The 14,902-nt window shown below is 61.0% G+C and overlaps 1 protein-coding gene across 1 annotated transcript in view; it reads left to right on the forward strand.

Moving 5' to 3' along the window:
* Positions 1-14,902, forward strand: part of LOC117642240 (protein grainyhead) — a 109,992-nt gene that overhangs the window by 14,803 nt on the left and 80,287 nt on the right. The window lies entirely within an intron of this gene.

The following is a 14,902-nucleotide window of genomic DNA, read 5'->3' on the forward strand; positions in this document are numbered from 1 at the left end:
GCGCGAGAGAGACAGAGCGACGACCCTCGGCATCAGCCTGCTGCAGCGGCCGTTTACCGCGGGAGCGAGAGAGTGTGTGCGTGCTGGTGTAGGTGTGAGTGCAAGATGACGGGGTCCCTTCGAGGAGCGGCGCAGAATGAGGAAGTGGGCGAGGCCGGGGCGATTGGCGCCGATAGTGCGCGCCGCGCTCGGGCACGCGGCGTCGGGGCACACTCGCTGGCACACTGCACTGGTACACCCTTGGGTACACCTGCACGAAGGACACGCCCCGCTTGTTGTCGGCCAGGGCCCCGCCGGCCCTGCAGGGGCGAGACGGGCGGGGCCCTCGGTCGGACGCCCGGAGTTATGGGGCCGAAATGCAGGTACCTGTATGCGCCTAGCATGTAGGCATTCATTCCCGCGGGCTGCCGCCGGTCGCCTGCGGGCGCCCCAAGCCAAGCGCACACCCCGCCGCCGTGCCGCGCCGTGCCGCGCCGTGCCCCTGGCCAGGCTGGACACGGCGCGATCGGCCGCGCACGGCCCGGCATGGCCAGCCAGGCCCAATTCACTCGAGTTACGATTATCTGCTGGGCAGTTTAGCGGGGCCACGGCGGGGCTACACCACTCCCCGGCCCGGCCAGTTTCACTCATATAAACTTTGTGTCGTGTGTGTGTGTGTGTGTGCGAGTGTGTGTGGCGTTGCTTTCTTTCCAGGCGCTCCCTGCTGCTGATTCACGACCTTGTGCCGCCGCTCCATATCTATCGGCGCGAACGGAAAAAAAGCTCACAACGAAAAAAAAAACTAAAAATCGTTCATCGGTTGTGAGCGCGCTGCCCGCGTCGATGATTGGATCGGAAACTATCAAAAAGTCGAGTGTAGTGGTGCGTTGGGGAGTTTTCGGTGGTTGGCGAGGGTGGTGGGGGCCTCGGCGTCGTCGCCGGCGTCGTTGGCGCGGGGCAGCCCGCGTTCCGCCCCGTTGGCACACTTTCCGAAATGAAGTGGCTGTGTGTGTGTGTGTGCGCGCCGCGAACTGTCCCGATGTGGCGCGGCCTGGCGGCCTGGCGGTCTGGCCTGGCCGGCCCGACACGACCCTGGCCACGCACGGCACGGCCTGGCACGGCACGCTGCAGCGGCACGGCCACGGGCAGCCGGGGCGTGGCGTGTCGGCAATTCTGGTGAAAGTGCCGTATTTTTTGATCCTCGTTATCTGGCCCTGGCCGGCCGCGCCGACCGAGCAGCCAGCCACTCCGGCGGGGCCCACGCCGTCCAAATGTCCGTCACCCGGCCAGGCGGGCAGGCGAGGCTGGCAGGCAGCGCTGCACTTTGCGTGCGCCGCATTCCGCGGGGGGCCAACCCAGCCAGCCAGCCAGGCCGACCAAGCCGGGCAGTGCAGCGAGGGGCACAGAGCGCAGCTTACGTCTCTATGCGTGCGCCTGTGTGTGTCTGTGTGAGTGTGCTAATCAGCCACTTTTCGGGTGCGCCCGTAAACCCCCGCGGCGACGGGGCCGGGGGAGGGGTGGGGAGGGGGCGGCGGCAGGCATCCGCGACGTCGCGTCGTGTCCCCCCTTTTTTCACGTCGCCGCTCGTCTGGCTGCTCGTATTAGAGATGGAATCATACGGGGGCAGCTCTGCGCCGCGCGCTGCGCACCGGGGGCTTCGTTACATTGTCGCGCCGTGTTCGTCGGCCTCCTTGACGGGCTCCACCGCTGCACCGCTGTCGCTTCACTTTAGTTGGCATTTGCAGCTGCTTCTGCTGCGCTGTCGCGTCCATATTTGGCGTGCTTGTGTGCGTGCGCCGGCGTGCGTGTGTGTGTGTGTCCGTGTGTGTGAGCGCGCTCTAGCGCCACATGGTGCCAATTAGTGATGTGATCGCAAGTGTCGATGGCGAGGGTGCTGCGGGCCGTGCGTGTGTGTGTGTGTGAGTGTGTGTGTGTCGCTGGTCGTGATAGCGCACTCCATCTCTCTGCCAGTGACAGCGGCTCGCTTTAGGCCCTCTGTCCGTTAGGCCCGGCCTACCTCCCTAAATCACACACACACGCACACACACACACACGCACGCGCGGACCGGGCCGCGGAGTCTTGACCCGCGGCGGTGTGGCGGTGGGTCGGCCGGCCAAACACACCCACACCCTCGCGAAATCCGAGCGCGGACGAGGTGGCGTGTGGGTGGGCCCCGCGTCGAGGGGAACGCCAGTTGGCTCCTCGGGCCGCCGCACGGGCAAAACACGCTTGCACATTCTTCACTCGCGAAATCTGAGCCAGACTTTAGGAGGGTGTCGCCTCGGACCGCGTCCAAGCCAACGCAGCGCTTTCGCCGCCGCGGATATCGAATACTTTTTTCTTTTCGCGTTTGTTGTTTAGTATTTTTTTTTCGACGCGGGCGTTAAATGGCGTGGCTGCCTGCCACTCAATTTCAGGAAAGGGATAAAGCCTCTCCGGCCCTGCCCACGCCCCGCCGTGTCCGTCCGTCCGTCTGTCTGTCTCTCTGTCAGTCAGGTCGCGAGGAGGCGTTCGCGCGCGTCTTTTGGAGCGGCGGTGTCGGGGATGGGCTTGAGGCTGCCCCCCCCCCCCTTCCCCCTTCCAGCTCGACCCGTAAGTGCTCGCGGAATGCACCTGCGCGGCCAACTCGCCTCTGCTTGACTGGACACGCCTCTGGAGACTCTGGAGTCTGGAGTCTGGAGCCTGGAGTACAGAGGCGAGTTAGTCTCTGATGGGACGCCGCGCCGCGCCACGCCAGTTCATTGAGGCGCGGTGCGGTGCGTTTCCACCTCCACCGCCGCGACGTCGCACGACGCGGCCGGGTAAAACTCGAACGCCCCGTCTCTCTCGCACTCATGGAGCGCCCCGCACAGGAGCGAGAGAGACAGAGCGGCTCTCGGAATCGGTGTGCAGGCTTTCCTGGACGAGGCAAAAAGGGGCGAGGGCGTGTCTGCGCTTCCACCGCTTTCAAGGCTTTCAAGGCTTTCAAGGCTTTCCGCGCTCGTCTCGTTCCAGTGCCTCTCGCGCCTATCGCTTCGTTTTTGTTTTTCGGCCTCCTGATCCGTTTCCGGTGGCTTGTTTTGCCCTTGTTGTTCGTTTTTTTTAAGGTTTGGCGGCATTTTTGAAATGCGCGGCGCATTCCGAGTCGCGGATCGAGCGGCGCCATGAGAGTGACGGAGATCGAGAGAGAGACGCCGCCGATAGAGTTATCCAGCTTAGCGCAGCTTAACGCGTGATTACTCCGTCATTAGAAGCATCGCGTTCTCTCTGTCTGTCTGTCTCTCTCTCTCTGTCGTGTACCGCACCGGACCGTACCGACGTCCCCCTTAACAAGGCAAGGGGCTGGGCAGCGGCCCGACAGTGGTGTCGCCGCCGTCTCTCTCGCACCCCTGCGCGACGCCCGCCGGGTGCGAGAGAGACGGAGCGACGCCGGCCGGGCTGACCGGATGTATCGAACAGAGGACGGCGACGCACCGCGACGCACCGCGAGGCAGTGTAACGGCACGCCGTCGTCCCGGCGCGCTATAAAGGGATGGACTCCGTCTCTCTCGCACCTGTACGGAGCGTCCCATGAGTGCGAGAGAGACGGAGCGACGAGGAGAACGACTCCCGTAATCAGTCCGCAGCTCGAGCCATGTCGCTGCAACGCGTTGTCGTCGGCCCATCGGCAGCTTGGCATTGCTGGAACCTCGCTGGAGTCTTGCTGGAGCGTTTTCGGCAACTTTTCTGCAGCACTGCGGGAGGGTCGCAGGAACTTCGCCCGGACTTCGCTGGAGCAATGTGGAACTTTGCTGCAGCGTTGCCGGGACTTTGCCGGGGCGTTGCCGCTCGTCCCAAATGAGCTGGCCGTGCGGTGCTGTGCGGCGGCGTGTACATTCCACGTGTGCGCGGCGCGGCGCTGCGTGGCGGGGACCGGAGAGACGCGCAGCGAGAGGGAGGGGGGGAGGGGGGGGGGAATGGTCTTAGCGATCTGACGATCTGAGTGGGAAGGTCAAGGGGTCAAGAAAGGCCTCGGCAACGAATGACGTGCACTCTTCTTCCGCAGCAAGGCGCGGCTGGCGGTGCTGGCGCGCCGCGTCTGCATAGTGGCACGTACACGCCCCCAGCCCGCCAGCCAGCCAGCCAGCCAGCCAGCCAGCCAGCGGCCCTTCATCACTCGGGAAAATGCGCGCCGCGACGGCGAGGACCGCCGTATCGCCGAGGCCGAGGACGCCGATGGGGCTGGGCATGGGGCCGGCCGCTGTGTGCGGAATGCCCATGAGCTTCGAGGGGGCCTTGGAGTCGGCCAGGCCGAAGGCCTCCACGGCCAGAGAGTGGCGCCCGCAGAACTGCCCTTTTGGGGCCTCGACGGCCAGGGTGCGGTGTCCGGGACTTCGCCAAGTCCTCGTCGGCCTAGGCCAGCGGTTCTCAACCTTTCTCGGCTCGCGACCCCAAATTTGTAGCCAAAAATTTCCGCGACCCCCAGGAAAAGTTTCGCTACCCCACGGGACCCCTCCTTTAGCATGCCACTGCGTCTGATCCGAGGCGGGCATTTTGCTCCCTCAACGGGCAATTGGTCTTTGGACCTTCCTTTAGCATGCCTCTGTTACGGAGTGCGATTGTCAGTCTTAGTTTGGGAGCAGTATTGTCTCAAAGTTGGCCAAAACGCTCAGAAATGTCTTTAAAAAATCATGTTTTGGGTCGATTTTAAGCAGCCACTGCGTCTGATCCGAGGTGGGCATTTTGCTCCCTCAACGGGCAATTGTTCTTTGGACCTTCCTTTAGCATGCCTCTGTTACGGAATGCGATTATCAGTCTTAGTTTGGGAGCAGTATTGTCTCAAAGTTGACCAAAACAGGCACAACGATTTTTCAAAGACATTTCTGAGCGTTTCGGCCATTTTTGAGACAATACTGCTCCCAAACTAAGACTGATAATCACACTCCGTAACAAAGGCATGCTAAAAGAAGGTCAAAAGACCATTTGCCCGTTGAAGGAGGACGAAATACCGCCTCGGGTCAGACGCAGTGGCTGCTTAAAATAGGCCCAAAACACGATTTTTCAAAGACATTTCTGACCGTTTTGGTAAACTTTGAGACAATACTGCTCCCAAACTAAGACTGATAATCACACTCCGTAACAAAGGCATGCTAAAGGAAGGTTCAAAGACCAATTGCCGGTTGAGGGAGCAAAATGCCCGCCTCGGATCAGACGCAGTGGCTGCTTAAAATAGGCCCAAAACACGATTTTTCAAAGACATTTCTGACCGTTTCGGCCAACTTTGAGACAATACTGCTCCCAAACTAAGACTGATAATCACACTCCGTAACAAAGGCATGCTAAAGGAAGGTTCAACCCGAGTGAATCTGCACCCCGTAAATTTGACGTATTTTTGCCGTTTCTTAAACTTCATATTAACGTCAAAATTACGACAAACATACGTCATAAATTAACGTCAAAATAACGTCAAATATACATCAAAGGGATTTGACGTATAGCTGCCGTAGATTTGACGTTTTTTTGCCCGTAAAAGTGGTAGAATTAACGTCAAAAATACGGCATCCTGAAGGCCGGCGGAAAGGGAGAGAAGAGATGGCAAAACGAAGACTGGCCGACGCCAGGTGTCGACCCACGAACGTGTCGATTGAAAGTCGGAGACGGTACCGCTGGGCCAGAGCGTATGCCTGTAGGATCTTGGAACGGCGGTGGTATCTCTGCCTTCAAGTTCGGACTGGGACTAGATTCACAACCAGCAGTCAACAGCACATGTATATTTCAAGTCAGTCGGACATACTATTTTGTAATGCATGCAAGTATCATTTCAAGATTGATTCAGTCGTGTGTCCGTACTTGGCGAATTCACCCAATTAGATTGTGTACAAAACTGCTGGCCAGTCAAAATTGTCTTGACCTCCTGCTGATTGCTGGTTGTGAATCCAGCCCGAGTCCGACCGAATTGCGAGGCAGACATCCGCGCCGTTCCACACCACACAGGTATACGCTCTGGCCCAGCGGTACCGTCTCCGACTTTCAATCGACATGTTCGTGGGTCGACACCTGGCGTCGGCCAGTCTTCGTTTTGCCATCTCTTCTCTCCCTTTCCGCCGGCCTTCAGGATGCCGTATTTTTGACGTTAATTCTACCACTTTTACGGGCAAAAAAACGTCAAATCTACGGCAGCTTTACGTCAACTCCCTTTGATGTATATTTGACGTTATTTTGACGTTAATTTATGACGTATGTTTGTCGTAATTTTGACGTTAATATGAAGTTTAAGAAACGGCAGAAATACGTCAAATTTACGGGGTGCAGATTCACTCGGGAAAGACCAATTGCCGGTTGAGGGAGCAAAATGTCCGCCTCGGATCAGACGCAGTGGCTGCTTAAAATCGGCCCAAAACACGACCCCAGCTACCTCGCCGCGACCCCTTAAAATTTTGAGGTTGAGAACCACTGGCCTAGGCGTTGCACATGTCGTCGTCGGCCAGGGCGTGTTCTCCCCACAGTGGACAACGCCACAGCGCCCCGCGTCCTGGACGGCGAGGGTGCGGCGTGGTGCAGTCGTGAGGTCACGCGGCGCCATCATCCCGACACGGCGAGCCGCCCGATAATCTCGCCATCTGATTTGCTTCCAGGCCTCGGCGAGCCGATTACGTATCAAATCGAGTTTCGTTTTAATATCGATAGCGCTGCAGTATTGAACGGAAAGAGAGATATACGATCGAGATAGCGCGGGGATATATATATACTACTATATGCCCTCTCCGGCGCGCGTGGTCCCTATACACGCCGCGGCCGTGGCATGTTCTGTCTGTCTGTCTGCTTGTCTGTCCGTCCGTCCGCCCGTTTTCTGCGTGTTCGTCTGTCTAAGTCTGGCCTCACCAAACGCGCTGCCGAACGGTAACGATCTGCAGAGGAGTCCTGCTGCAGTCCACTTTGTCTCGAAAGTTTAAAAGTCCTCTCTTGCTGCCCGCCGCGCCTCACGCTGAGTTTCTCTATAAATCCTTATCTCCGTTCCGTGTGTCTGTCGCGGGAGAGGAAAAAAATATGGGCGTTTGAGTGGATTTCACCGAAAAAAAAAATGGAGTCGTCTGCTTGTTATGACGGCGGGCCCTGCGCGTGTCACCGAGTGATGCCACCGCCCGATTCGATTAACATTTACGGCCTTCGACGCGGCGACGCGGTTCCATTTCCGAGCGGCTTTCGGAATGCCGACGGTGTTGACAGTGTACGCGTCGTGCGTAGGGCGTAACTGCGCCGCGGCCGGGTCCAGATACGGCACTGCTGCCAGCATCGCCAGCCCCGCGACCAACGCGTTATCGGCAGCAGGCTGCCAGCTGGGCCGTCCGGCCCGCCGTATCACAAGGAAACATTGCAAATTGACTCATCCAGACGGCCGGAGTCCTGCGGTCTTTGTCCGGGCCTAAGTGGGCCGAAAGGCCTTTAGCGCCATTCCCATGCAGGCCGTCTGGGCGGGTGGGGGGGGGGGGGGTGGGGGGAACGTCGGGAGGAGGCTAGGAGCGCCAGGAGGACCTCCAGCAGAGCCAATGCTGGAAGACATTTTCCAGCGGTCTCCTTAAGGCACCTCATGAGGACCTCTGGAAAGTACCTGGAAAGCTCCTGGAAAGCCTCTGGAAATCGGCTGCAAAGTCCCTGGAAAGTCCCTGCAAGACCTCTAAGGTGCCCGCGGCCCCACCTCGCGGCTCGTCGCGGCCGCTGACTGATAAGCCAGCATGCCGGCCGCTGCTGCCCGCGGCCTTGAGGTAATGAAGACGTTTTTATTATTTAAATTAGCGACGGGGGGAAAAAGAAGGCGGCGGCGCTTTTGTGCGTGCATTCCGCTGCAAGTGCGCCCGATAATGAATAAAAGTTTTTGTCAATACGGGGCTTAATTAAGTGGCGCGCCGCGTAAATATTCTGATAAAACGACGTAATGAGATTGTTGCGTCGAAAAAAGGAGAACAAGGAAACACGGGCGGAGGCGAAGCGAGGCCGCTCGGCTCCGCGGAAAATGATCCCATTTATTTAATCGAAAGAAACGGAAACTCGCGCGTCTAGGAGGAAAAGACTGTTCGGCCGCATCGCCGACAGGTGTTTTTCTCGAGGGTTGTTTTTGCACACACTGACTCATCGGGTCACGTGACGCGCCGTGACGCGTCGCTCGGGGGGATGTTCCCGCGCGTGACGCAACGAGTGTGTTGGTTCGCGTGTCTGTGACGGGCCTCTATAAGCCCCCGTAGTGTGTAGCTCCGTAAGCGGATTAAATCTTGCGCAGGCGCTGCTGCTACACCGTGAAAGTCGGCGCGGCCTGGCGCGGCGCGGCGCGGGGCGGCGAAGTTTGCTGAAATCAGGACGGTTCATTCCCGAACGCTGCCAGCTGATTTACGCTGCATTGATAGTGTCTCTTCTGGAGGCTCCAGGGCCGCCAGTCTGTCTCTCTCGCACGCGCGGGGCGTGCCGCAAGGCCGCACGGGTGCGAGAGAGACAGACGACAAGGGCCCTGGTCGGCACCAACCTGCAGCCTGGACGGCTTCCAGTGATCCCCGCCACAACGCTTGGCTGCGCACCACGCGTTCTGACAGAGCGTGGCCAAGGCGGGGCGGGGCGGGGCGGGGCGGGGCGGGGCGGGGCGGGGAGGGGCCTTGGCTAATTAATGGGTTCAGACGGCCAGAAGTAAGTCGCAGCGGTGCCGGCTGGTGCTGCCCTCTGCCACCCGCGGCCCGCATACCTATGCACATCACCTGTCGGATTCGAAATGCCCGATCCGCGCGCCGCGCCGCCATCTCCTCATGACGAGGCTAGACGGACATTGGCATATACGCGCACCTGAGTGAAGGGGGCCCCCTTTTAATGCATGCTCCTCGAGTGTGTGTGTGTGTGTGAGTGTGTGTGAGTGAAATAATATAAAGGCACGCAAAACGGCGAGCGGAAGCTGTTATTATGGAAGGCGGAGGAAAAATCAATTGTTGTGTTTATTTTTGCCAGGCGAATTACTTTTCAGCGATACCGATGCCTTCCTTTTTACTCGTTGGTTGTTTTTTTTTCGCGTTGCGAACTGCGAAGCCGGTGTAGTTGGAGTGGTTGTTACGGCCACGCCGCGAGCAGCGGGCTGCCTGCAGGCCGCGTGGACGCTGGAGCGCAGCGCTGGAGCTGGAAGGCTGCAACCGTGTAAAACACGCTGCCCCGTTCTCGTCTCTGTCGCGGACTGATTCCGAGAGTCGTTTTCGTCGCTCTGTCTCTCTCGCACCCGAACGGGACGCCCCACGAGTGCGAGAGAGACAGAGCGACGCTAACGACTCTCTCGGAATCAGTCTGAGGACGCGGTGGACGACGCGGTGGTGGACGCGCCGAGGCGGCATTCATATCACGTTCCCTCACTTTCCCTGTTCGATCTGTGCGATGGCCTTTTCATAGTCGGTCCTTCCCTCCTCCTCGTCGTCGCCGCCGTCGTCAGCGCGTCTGTGTGTGTGTGGCTGTGTGTGTGTGTGTGTGTGTGTGTGCTTTGCCGCGGCCCCGCCTCGCCGCCGCCGATTTTTTCGCCGTTTCTCCCTTTTACGCCCGTCCGGCCGTCTCTTTATTTCCCTTCTTCTCCTTCTTCTCCGTCTTCTCCTTCTTCTTCTTCTTCTCCTCCTCCCCCTCCCGCTGCAGCCATTGAGGCCGAGGGCCGCTGCCGCGCTGCTTGCCATGCGACAGGTGTCAGCCCTTATTGCGAGAAGCCCCCGCGAATCCCGGCGGCCAACGGCGGCCCGGCCCCGGTCGGTTTAGATTCTTTTCCCGTCGCGTTTTTCGAGACATTTTCCACGGCGGCGGCGGCCCTCCAGGCCCTGCAGGCCGTCATCGGCGTGCTGCTCTGCCGGAAAGACCCCCTGTCCTCTCTCTCTCTGTCTTTCCCCTGTCCTCTCTCCCATTCTTCTTCTCTGTCCTCCCCCCCCCTCCCCGCCGCACCGCAGCCGCGCAGGCTTCTCATTTGTGCGTTTGGCCGACTGGCCGCCTCGGCCGATGAGGAATGGCCCGACGCGGACAGAGATTTGTTCACTAATTTGCATAAAGTAGCCGCAGAGCCGCGCAGCCGCACGCGCGCCTTCCCCAGCGCCGGCCGCCCGTTTCGGCACGCAGACGACTAGCGACACGCAGTAAACACCCTTCGGTACTCGCGAGCTATTATTTACTGTTCACAAAACGGATTTATAGATATCTGTCCGGCCGAGCCGCCGCCGCGCGGCTTCATATAGCATGCGTGAGCCTTCGCCGGGGCATGTTATTCTAATACGCTCTAAAATGGGTTTAGATTTTTACTGCATTTCCCCGCTGCTCTAAGGGAGTCCCGTCCGGTGCGGAGATTATCCGCCGCGACGTGCACGGTGCACGCCCTTTCGTCGCCTCCCCGCTCGTATTTTACGATATTTACTGTCCTGCCGCGGCCACGTCCGCGCGCCCGCACCCCCGCAACCTTTTTATGCTTTCAGAAAAATATGTGCTACTTGTCAACTTTCTCATGGAAGCACACACACACTGACACACGCGCACACACACGCCGCGGCACGCCGCGCAGACTCGACAAGCTTTTTACGGGCAGTCGTTAATAGCAGCGCTTTCACCCCCATGCGTTAATCGTCCACCCCCCCGCCGGCGCCACCGCGACGCACTGCGACGCCGAGACCCTCGTCGCGGCGGTGACGTACTCCGGGGCTCCGGGGTGTGAGATGACGGCGGGCCTGGCTTACCGAGAGTCGTTTTGGTCGCGCAGTCTCTCTCTCAGTCGGACATCCCCGGTACCGGGGAGACTGAGCGACCAAATCGACTGTCCGAATGAGTCTGCTCGCCGGCCGGCAGTGGCATGGCGGTGGCATGGCGATGGGTCCAGCGCAGGGGTCACCGTCGAGGTGACCCCCAACAATGGGGACAACGCTCGCGCGCGCCAAGTTTTGAATATTTTTCTTATTCCTTTTTAAGTTGTTTTGTTTGCTGCTTTTTTCGTTTTGGTATTGGTACTGTTGGTATGATCCTCCCGCGTGTCCTGCTCCACCCGCCATTGGTCCGCCGAGGCCCGGGCGGGCAGGCGGCCAAGAGTGGCCCGGTGGGCTGGTCGCGGAGACTTCCATGGGACACGCACGGCATGGCCGCGGACTCGGTCTACCTCCCCCCTCTCTTTCCTCATCCTGGTTTCGCGCTCGGATTCGGCATTAAATATATTTGGCCCGCGGTGGGTTAACAACCGTGGCTACTTTTTATAGGAATAGACGCTGTCGCTGTAGAGGCGTCGACGGCCCTGCCCCTGCCCGGCCCGCGCTATAAATTACCCTCTCTCTCTTTCTCTCTTTCTATCTCGGCCCGGCCCGGCCCGCGACGCGAGGCGAGGCGTGTCCCGGCCGCGGCTTACGTCGGTAAATTCTCTCCGTTTCAAATAATCTTTTCGCGCGAGTCGAAGTATATCAAGTCGCATTTCGAGGCGCGTATATTTTCGCGCCTTGCCCCGCGGGCACGGCGCCCGGTCTGCCCCGGTGCAGCGCGCCCGGTGCACGGCGCGGGGCGTTCGCGATAGTGCGCGCCCGGGCCCGCGCGAGCATGCGTGATGACCGTCGTTAAAGACGCGTTCGGCGGGGCGGCGCGGCATCCGATCCCCGGGCCGCGTCGGGAGCGGGTTTCGCGGTTTTACGAAGTTGCCGTCGTCGTCGTCGCCGTTGAGAAAGAACTCCGTTTGCACCTGAACAGTGGGAGGCGGTGGCGGCGCGCGTGCGCGCGGGTCGGTCGGGGCGGCGCAGGGGAGATGGATTAGTATACATTGGACACCCAAAGGTCAAACGGGCACCGTCAGCATGCGGGACTCAGTCTCTGTCACGGCCCGGCACTCCCGGGGACACACGACCCACGACACGGCGCGACACACTAAGAAAAGCCCGCAGTGAAAGTCTCTGAATTCGGCGCGGCTCGGCGGCGGCCGGGCCGCGGGCCGGGACGAGCCGGGGCACTTCCTGAATTTGTGCGGGGCAGAGGCCGTAAAACATCCCTCGCGGCGTGGAGGCCGCGGAGGAGAGGAAAAGCCGTTACACTGTCTTTGTGTGCGTGTTTGCATTTCCATGTAGCGAAGCAGCGAAGCACAGAGCCAGGGCCGCGCCACACTGTCAGGGAAGTCCCGGCCCGGCAGGGCAAGGGCCGCAAAGGTCGCGCCAAGTTTGCTGCCATTGCGGCCGAGGAAGGGCTTTGGCTCAGCCAACAAGTCATTTGCGCTGTGTGTGCGCGCGCGCGTGTGAGTGTGTCTGTGTGTGTGTGCGTCAAACTTCCAGAGTGCCTCTCAGCCTCTCCCTTGCAAAACAGGGTCGGGTAGCGGCTCGGCGCGGCGGCGCGGCGGCGTATGCGGGACCACAGAGGCGTGGGCCGCGCCGATACAGTGTAGTTTGGCGTTCCGGTAGCCGCGGTGCGGGGGCTTACGGCCTAGCGGACTCGCGGCGCGCCGGCTTTTCGGCGTCGCGGTGCCTTTGACGATCGAGCGCCGTGCGGTCCGCCCGTCCCGCCCGCCCCGCCCGGGCCGTAGTTGGCAAAATCCGTTTGCGAAATGTGAGCGAGTGTGTGTGTGTCCGCCACACCCGCCTTTGTAATTGCAAAGCCCTCCCTTTCGGGCCGGGCCGGGCCGGGCCGGATACACTCCAATCCAGTGTGCCCGCGTTGGACTCGTTTGACGCAGGGCGGCGTGGTTGGTGATTCGCGCCCCCACTGCCCCTCCACGGCGAGCGGCGTGTGGGGGGCGCGGCGGGGGGCGTGGCGGGGCCTCCAACAGGTGTCCGCGGGGAGATCGGTGCATCGCGATAGGACTCCTTGCCTGCCTGTCTCTCTCCGCCTGCCTGCCTGCCTGCCTGCCTGGGATGGCGACGCAGTACAGTGCCCCACCGACCGCCGTGAGTGCGATTTGCCCACAATTTGACTTGGCTCGCCGCGCGCGCTGCACACAGAGTGGCGCGTGGATATTATTTCGGGGCAATAAATTGGTCGAGGTCGGGCGGCTGGCTGGCTGGCTGCTGATGGATCGGCCGAAAAGGATAATGGATCCGCGACACGAACGCGTCCTTGTCCCATGGCAATCTCCATGCTAATGGTGGGCGGGACGGACCGAGCAGCCAGTCAGCCCATGCCGCCGCACTGCCGCAGCGTTTTTCGGTCAAACGACGCAGCGGCCGAGGACGCCGCCACCGTCGCTCCGTCTCTCTCGCACTCATGGGTCGTCCCGTGTAGGTGCGAGAGAGACAGAGCGACAGAGCGTGCGTCGCGGAGATGCTGCTCCAGCACTCCAGCGCGGCTCCAGCGCGGCTCCAGCGTCCCGGCATTCCCGAAGCGCCACGCCGCGGCAGCCGCGGCCAGTCGGCCACACCCCGGCCGGAGAGGAGGCCCGCGGACAAAGTGCCATAGAAGTACCTCCCCGGCAGGGCGGGGCGGGGCGGGTACCTTTTACGACGACAGTAACTCAGGATGCCTCAATACCGGCCCGTGGCGTACTGCCGCACTGCCGTGGCGTACGTCGCCGAGAGTACGCGGTCCTGTGCGGTGTGCACGTGCGCCGGACGGAGGGCCATAAGTCCCCCTCGCCGCGCCCTCGCAGCCTTGCACTTTGCAGGGCCCCGTCGACGACACTTTGAAGCACGGACAAAAATCAATTTGCGTTGTTTGTTGTTGCGGCCGGGGCCGGGCGGCCGGGCGGCATTGTGTGCGCGTCGATGGCGATGGCGTGCTCGGCTTATGATTCCCGATCGGCCGGGCCAGCGCGGCCTGGACCACGGCCTGGGCACAGCCGCATTGGCCCGGCAGGGGCACCTGAGTCGATGTCCGATCTTGCTGGGCCATGTAAGTACACGGCGCCCAACCTGAGTGAGCGTATGTGTGTGTGTGTGTGCGCGCTGGTCGGAGTGTTAATGACGATGATAAGCCTTCGCATCGCGGAGTCCGGCCGTCCGGGGCTGGGCTGGCGGGGCTGGCGGGGCTGGCGGGGCTGGCCTGACCCGCCTGGCCTCGGAAGGCTTGAACTGCATTCGAGGTGGCCGTCGTCCGTCCCCCTTCCTCCCCCGGGCCGCTCGGGGCGAGGCTCGGAGCCTTCCTTCTCGCACGCGGCCCTGAGAGGCCTGCCCGGCCCGCCCGTCCCCGGGCCCCGCGGCCCCCTTTGGCCAGCGCTGCTTTTAGAGACGATAAAATGCGCGAGAGAGAGGGGCCGCGGCCGGCACCTCGCGCCCGACGGAGACAGAGCACCACACGCCTGCATATTAATGTGTGTGCCGCCAGGGAATAAAAACAAACCTATCACACACACACACACGGCTGTAGACGCACAGCATCACTCTCTCACACACGTGGGGCCCCTTCTCTCTCTCTCTCTCTCCCTCTCCCGATCACGCTCTCCGTCTCTTTCCTTCGTCTTTTTTTCTCTAACCCCCCCCCCTCTCTCTCGCTCTGTCTCGCTGGTGCGCTAACGGTGCCAGCGCACTTTGTGACGGGCGTGACGCGCCGTTGGATTCTGCAACAATAGTCCCAAGTGGAAGTGGAGTTCGTGCGCGCCGTGTGTGTGTCTGTGTGTGTGCGTGTGTGAGTGCGCGCGTGCGTTTGTCTCTAATGCAACAGCAACTCTAACCGTCGAGTCACTGCTATGGGCGTGGTGGACGTGGTCGTCGTGGTCGTCCCGGTGGCAGCGTCGCTCCTGCGCGACCGGCGTGGCCGTCGTGGCGGTGTTGCCGAAAGCCCCCCCCCCTTCCCCCGCCCGCCCCTCGCCCGGAGAGTCCCCGGCGGGGAGGCAGGGCCTGCCCTCCCGGCCAGCCCTGCGTTCAGGTCTCCGCCCCCAGCCCTTCCCGACCTCTGGCGGAGGCCAGGGCAAAAGGCGGAAAAACAAAAACAACACGAAAAACGACGAAAACAATAGGACAGAACACAAGTCTGAAGACAAAAGGGAGTGGCCAAGGCAGCAGATTCCGAACAGTTTAGAATGTC

This window comes from Thrips palmi, unplaced genomic scaffold, assembly GCF_012932325.1.
Source record: "Thrips palmi isolate BJ-2018 unplaced genomic scaffold, TpBJ-2018v1 HiC_scaffold_16, whole genome shotgun sequence".
Taxonomy (NCBI): domain Eukaryota; kingdom Metazoa; phylum Arthropoda; class Insecta; order Thysanoptera; family Thripidae; genus Thrips; species Thrips palmi.